Below are 7,042 nucleotides of genomic sequence, written 5' to 3'. Positions count from 1 at the left end.
AAGGGGATCAGCAAGAGGTTACCAAGGAATCCTGCTAGCAATGTGAAAATGAAAACATCACCAAAAAAATCTTCAGTAAGAAACTGAAACTAAACAAACTTATTCCACTGAAAGCGAGTGAGAAGTCCATGCTGTCCTGGGAAGCAGAAGGCTCTCTGGCTTCAAGTCACAGTGTCTCATTAGATAAGTTTTTCTCATTTTTGCCTCTTCTTCAGTGTTTTCACCATTTCTCCTACTTTGACTGTGATGTGTTATATGATCTCCAAAGTTGTTGATAGCTGTTATGGACCAATTTCCTTACAAGCTGATTTCAGATCAGTTGCAGATGACTAGTTTTCTTGTTACAATGATGCTGATAATTCAATTTTTTTATCATGCAGACAATTGCTTTGTTTCTGTGCAATGAAAAATCCAATCTACTCCATTTCATTGGAAAGCAAGAATTCATTAGAATACTTTTGGCAATAAAGACACTTAAATTTATATATATCTAAGATAATTTCAATCTACTATAGCATTTCTAAGCTATTTATGGAGCCTGTAACTTAAATGTTAACTGTAACTTAAATGTTAACTATAATATGTGATCTCAGAAAGACATCATTAAATTATGTCTCTGTTGTAATAATAACTTGATGAAACACCCATTTTTTAAACTGCTGATTAGCTGACGTTTTCAGTTTAAGAATCCAGCTGATTCTTACACCACCAGTATAGCAAAGCTGGAACCTGCTTCTTTTTCTCTTCTTGGATCTGAGCTGTGGGTTGCATGTGTTGTACAAAAATCTAGTTTCCAGAAAAATGCTTTCCAAGTATACATTTTCTTTGCAACATTCTTTTAGTGTTTAGAATTGTCTGTCTCCTTATCTGTTGCCTCTTTTGATTTTGTGGAGTTTCAATGAATTCCACAGATATGGCTCTTCAGTGTTTTCAGTAGGTATTGTCATACTCTTACCTTAATTACCCAGCACAAATCTTTTCAGATCTATTGGGTTTGAGACTAAATTTTAACAGCAGTACTAAGAGAACTGTTCCCATCTCAGGCAGGCTATTTGAATACACAGCACAGAAATCTCACCTCCTTTTTTGTGGGGGAAAAAAGGGTATTTCTACTCTAAGCACATAGCATAGATTTGCCTTTAGCCAGAACACTATTTCTTAAAATGAGTCATCCATGAAAACAGATAGGTTTCAATTCCAGGGAAAAATGTGCTTTGCAAACTAATGAGTGTTGCAAAAGCAGAAATAGTTCAGGAGACCTGGAAAAACTCCAGTTCCATAGCATTCGTCCATTCTCCCAGTCCCCAGCCGCTCAGTCTTCCTGTCATCCTCCCTCCTTTTGGGAAATTGTTACATTTTGGTTAAAGCAAGACTAAAATCTGTCCAGAAATTGATGTGTTAATAGGGAATAAGAAACAAGTCATTCTTCTTTTATGATTTCCTGTAGGAGAGTCACACTGTTGAGGCTGTACTGAGTTCTGTCTTGTAGTCTCTATCATGACTTTTGCGGCATACATAAATCTGGGACAGCATATTTAAGTAACAGATAACCACAGAGGATCTAATCCAATGTATTCCCTTGCCTGTTCATGGAGAGAATTGACAACATAGTACAGTGTTTCTGTCTGTGGTTTTGAGAAGCTGAATCCAAACCATTTTCTGATCCATCTGGGGCCATAAAAGTCAGAGCCTGTCCTGGAAGTACAGGCATTTCAGATGAAGAAAGAAATTTCTTCAGCAGTCTTAGAAGAGCCTGAATTATTCTGCAGCACATAAGGCTTAGGCTGTTCATTTTTCTAAACCTTTTCTGGTGTGACACACTGCAACAAGGACTCATCTATTTCAAGCACAAATTTCTTTCTGCCTCCTGCTTGCAGAGGTCTGCTCAGAGAAAGGAGATGAAACAGAGCTAAATTCCTGACCCTTGTATTCTCAGCAGCCAATGCAGTCAGGCAGGACTACAGGAGGCAACTTATTCCAACCACCACCCAGGACAAATGCTATCTTTCAGCCTGCATATAATTATTTGGAGAAGCAGTTTTTGTAAAAGAGAGCACTCCAGAAATACATCAGAAATATTTTCAGGAAAAGCTCTGTGATGTGTGTATTTTTTTGCAGAGCTGTGAACCCTGAATCACATTTCTCATGAGTCACTGTCAACACACACTGCTGATAGCCTGAGGATTGTGCCAAGGGGAGCACTACACTCTGCATGTCTTGGTCTACCTTTCCCTGAAGAGCTTCTTCTGACCATTATTTAATCATAAAATTATAGAATGATTTGTGTTGGAAGAAATCTTAAAGATTACCTAGTTTCAACTCCCCTGCTGTAAGGAGGGACACCTTTCACTAGACCAGGTAACTCAGAGCCTTTTCCAGCCTGGTCTTGAAGACCTCCTTGGATGGGGAGTCTATTACCTTGGCAACCTGTTCCACTGCCTCACCACTCTCACAGTAAAGAACTTATTCCTAATATCTACAGCTTGTGGTCATTCCTCTGTGCTCGATCTCTGTATGTCCTTGTGAAAAGTCCCTCCATAGCTTTCTTGCCAGCTCGCTTTTGGTACTGCTATAAGGCTGCTATAAGGTTTTTCTGGAGCCTTCTCTTCTCCAGACTGAAAAGGTCAAGTTCTCTCAGCCTGTCTTCATAGGAAAGGTGCTCCAGCCCTGTGATCAACTCTGTGGCCCTCCTCTGGACTCCTTTCAAGAGGTCAACATCTTTTGTTTGGCTGTGGCTCCTCACCTGCACACAGTGCCCCAGGTAGGGTCTCACAAGCACAAAGTAGAATCACCTCCTTCAACCTGTTGTTTTCCCAAGCACTCTCCTTGCAGACAGGTCTCAGCCCAATGATAACTGAAGAAAAGCACACTCATAGTAAGGAAAAGACAGAAAACGCATGGTAAACTATTTGGATGACAGTAAAATGCAGGTCAGATGGTGACTTCCTCCTGACTTCCTAGGTCAGAAGGAAGTTCTGCAGAGTAGTGTGGGATGGTAGGAGTGTCCAACATTTGACTCTTTGAGGCTTTTTTTGCCTTTTTTTCCTAATAACATGAATGTAGATTTAACTCAGTAGCTTCTCCCCTCTCTGTGTTTGGTAGCAGGGTTCAGAGCAGAGGTGAGTGGCAGACCTAAGGAGCCCTGTCTTGTGGTCTGTTGCAGAGGATTACTGCCCTGCAGGTAAGCATGGAGAGGCACACAACACTTCCAAACTTGAGCTTGCACAGATGGAGTATCTGTGTAATTTTCAGACAGCTTTATAGGTGTCCAGAATTTAAAAATGCTAAGAGCTTCCAGCCTTGGCATTCATTTTTATTGTGGGAATTTTGGAGAAGTATGTAAATAGCAATTATATGAAATATACAGGTAGCTTTGGGTGGAGATTTTTAATATTTTCAAGGTTAACCTGAAGAATATTTTGCAAATACTTCAATGAATCAAGTACACATTTAAAAAACAAATCTGTCCATCTTGCTTTGTTCAGCTCCTTAAATCACAATATTTTACTTCGAAAGAATAAGAGGACATTTGGAAGGAAAAATCTGTAACCATTTTTATGCCAAATGAAGTGCATTAACTGTCAAACATTTGCATTTACATTTCTGTTCTCCAATCACAGTTTGTTAACATGTACACAAATTCACAATATTTCTCCATAACACTAAATACAGACTCATTGTTTACATCTACAACATCTTCTTCCTCTTTCCATTCCTCTTTCCCTCTCCCTGTCTCCAAAAAGGTTTAACTGAACAACTGCACCCAGCTCAATCACTGTCAGCATTTCCAGGTGTTTGGCTGCCTGTGCACAAAGGCTGAGGGTGGGTCACCAGCTATGAAATCAGACAGCCTATATACCAACACTTGCAGTTTCCAATGGGAAACATGTTACTTCTGTTCTTCTTTCCCATTATTCTTTTTCCTTTCTTCTTTCCATGCTCTCATGCTTGGAGTTGAGGGAGGTATAAACAGAATCTCACCATGGCCCAAAACACATAGCAGCCCTTTGGGAAGTTTGACAAACGACAATACATGTTTAGATTTCCTGTCTCAGAGACAATGCAGAGAAGAGGGTTCTGGCAAGATTCTTTGGAGATGGGATGCAATTGCTCTGCTCTGCAATATACAGGATGAGTTACAGGCACTCTGAACACTTACAGAGCACTGGTTTAAGAATGACAAATCATTTTTTAATCTTCGAGTTGTAATTAAATTACACTTAGTGGATTTTCTGCGTATGAGAAAGCTGATGGGAAAGAAATCAGATTCCTGTGAACTGAAAAGAAGTTATCCACTGCCCAAAATGTGTGGCACAGTTTCTCTCAAAGTACCTCTTAAATTCTGTCGCCTCTTTTTTCTCTGACTTCTTTAGGAAATATGTACCTCTCCATCATTTCTTTATCTGTATGACTATTAACTTCCTGCACATATGGCAGCTGGGACAATTCACAAAATTTCACCAGGCCCATGGAACCTGGGGAAAGGAGATTGCAATTTCCAAGGGATATTTGTGCACATCACTATAAAAATGATCTGATCTAACTTCATGGCCATACAAATTTCCTGGTTTGTATATCCAATTTTGATAGAGGATATCTAAATATATTTGAGCCTTTTCTGGCTTGGCTGGTCTTGCCTTCTCTACAGTGTGCTCTCTTTTGAACATCCATGGCTCCCCCACCCACAACTTCTGAACTCCTCCTCTTCCATCACTAAGTGCCTTCTCTTACCCTTCAGTGCTCACAAAACCTTCAACAGGCAGATCTCACCCTTTCCAGAGCTCCTCTGGGTCAGTTTCTTTCATTTCCCCATGTTACTGTCCCCAAGGCAAGTGAGACAGAAACAGGTGGAAATTATGCTAAAACATTCCAAATTCTACCATATCTTTAAATCAGATCTTTCATTTCAAAATTTAGATAAATTTTTCTGAAAAGAGTTTGCACTTGTTGATAACATCATTATTTATAATGCACTTTAATTCCAGTGATCAGTTTTAGTCTTCATCAATTTACATGTTTATTAGTGTGATTCAACAGACACAGATTTTTAAAGCCAGGAAGTTAATGTCTTCTGAAAGGCTGAACAACTAGTACAAGAGGTCAAGCGGATTGAAACTGATCTCTCAGATTCAAAGAAACTCTCACATAAAAGCAATGTCTTCTTTCTTTAAAGAAACTAAATAAAAAACACCTTAAATTAAGCTGGGAAACACTTCATAAACATATTTTTGTCTCACAGCAGTTATCAGTAGTTTTTATAGAAATCTCAGCACACAAAATACGTTCCTTCACCTCTCAGCTCCCCCTTCCTCTATGGGGATTGCCTAGACTGCAGAGAAGGTGACTTGTCCTTGAAATATTAGTGTAATAATCATATAAAATATTCTGGTTTATCTTTCTGTTTTTAGTCTCACAGTCAAAAAAAAACCTGACTGTAAACTGTTCAGAGAATACTGAAGGTTGGTTTTTTTTTTCCTTTCCATTTGCAGTCACATATATTTTTCCTAACAGAAATGACAAAATGCATTGGCAATTAATAAAATCTTACACAAAAGCAAACCTGTTTCAGACACGCCTCAGCTAAAGAAAAGGCAGCCTCAGAACAAAACTCCACCACACTGCAATGGTGCTAGGGATTTTACTGTTTAAAGGTAATCTCTCTTTTAGCAAACCTTCAAGGGAATAATAGGGCAATTCAAATGGATGTAAGAAAGCCAGGACACACATAACATGAAACAGCTTATTGCATTGTTCTGAAATGATCTGTTCAAGTAGGCATGTATTCACATCACAGGCACTTCTAAGTGATTTTGCTTCATTTTGGCAGATAGTGTTATCTATATAAATCAAGGTAGACCAATATTGTACTTTATACTATCACAGCATTGATTAGGATCATGAAGAATGTGCAAATAAAATTCACAGAGAAAAAAATCAAGCTCCTCCCAAATGAACAAAAAAAAAAAAAGGATCTTAAGGGAAAAGGTTTTAGGAAGCAGTAAATACATCTGAGAGAGGCAAGGTTATCTGGGATTTATAAAATTTTCCAAATATTTATGCCAGGTGCTAGAAAGCAGCATTGCCCTTGCTTAAAACTATTTGGACAAGCAGGCTTACAGCTTTCCTCTCTGTGTAAACAGTATAGCAGCATTCTAAACAGATTAATAGCAGTATCTGTTCAAATCAAATATTTGTGTAAGCTAGATGAGTGGAAAAGGTAGTCTAAGGAGAACACTTTAACCACAAATCCTAGAAGTTACAGAAGTGTCCTGCCTGAATGCAAACAGCGTACATTGACCACATCATGTTGTTTAAAATGAAAAGGTTTCATAACCTAATCCATTATTTCTGGTGACCTAAGATTTTCTGTCCCTTTTAGTGCAGTCAGATATTTATGTTTGTGATAACCATCACAACAGAGAGGTACCAGCACAAATGCCTTTCAAAACCAGGGTTCAATGGCCCAGCACTAGGCTGAGAAGGCATCACAGATTCTCTCTGGTATTACTGGTTTTTACACTACAATTATGAATGAATAACTAATGCTCAAATTTTCTTATCTGCACCCAGGTGGAAGGGAAAGCAGAAGAGGAGAGATGGACACCATGCTTCTGCATCCTGTGACTGCAGCAGAGCCCCTGGACTTAAGGGTGGGCTGCCCAGACTCAAGCTGCTCCCATAGGAAGTTTTTGCTGAAGTTTTTTGCACAGCAAAGGTCTCAGCCAACTGTCAGTCTGTAACAGAGGTGGGTACTGAATAACTCTTATAGTTCATAAAACCTATTGGAGAAACTCAGATTTTATGGTGGGGTTCTGGGTCAGACAAAAGTGATAGACACTATAACAGGTCAAATTTAATAAAAGTGAAAAAGCTGATGTGATATTTGTCTCTCCGGTATGTGCCAGTGGATTTGAAGAAAACTTTAGGCATCTCCTTGTGTATGAATCAAAAGCTCTTATCCATTTTTGTCCTAGATTTTTTTTAATTTTTGAATTCAAGTGGGTATTAATTTCAAACTATGAACAGCTATAGAATTACAGCA

At 38.8% G+C, this 7,042-nt stretch overlaps 1 long non-coding RNA gene across 1 annotated transcript; it reads left to right on the top strand.

The window, feature by feature from the left end:
* Positions 1 to 2,654: 2,654 nt before the first annotated feature.
* Positions 2,655 to 6,656, top strand: LOC139671976 (uncharacterized). The gene is made up of 3 exons (XR_011697830.1): positions 2,655 to 2,761; positions 3,106 to 3,181; positions 6,571 to 6,656. It is a non-coding gene; the product is annotated as an uncharacterized lncRNA (long non-coding RNA).
* The last annotated feature ends 386 nt before the right edge of the window (positions 6,657 to 7,042 follow it).

The sequence above is a fragment of the Pithys albifrons genome, chromosome 5, assembly GCF_047495875.1.
Source record: "Pithys albifrons albifrons isolate INPA30051 chromosome 5, PitAlb_v1, whole genome shotgun sequence".
Taxonomy (NCBI): Eukaryota; Metazoa; Chordata; class Aves; order Passeriformes; family Thamnophilidae; genus Pithys; species Pithys albifrons.
This window is presented reverse-complemented; position numbering and strand designations above follow the sequence as displayed.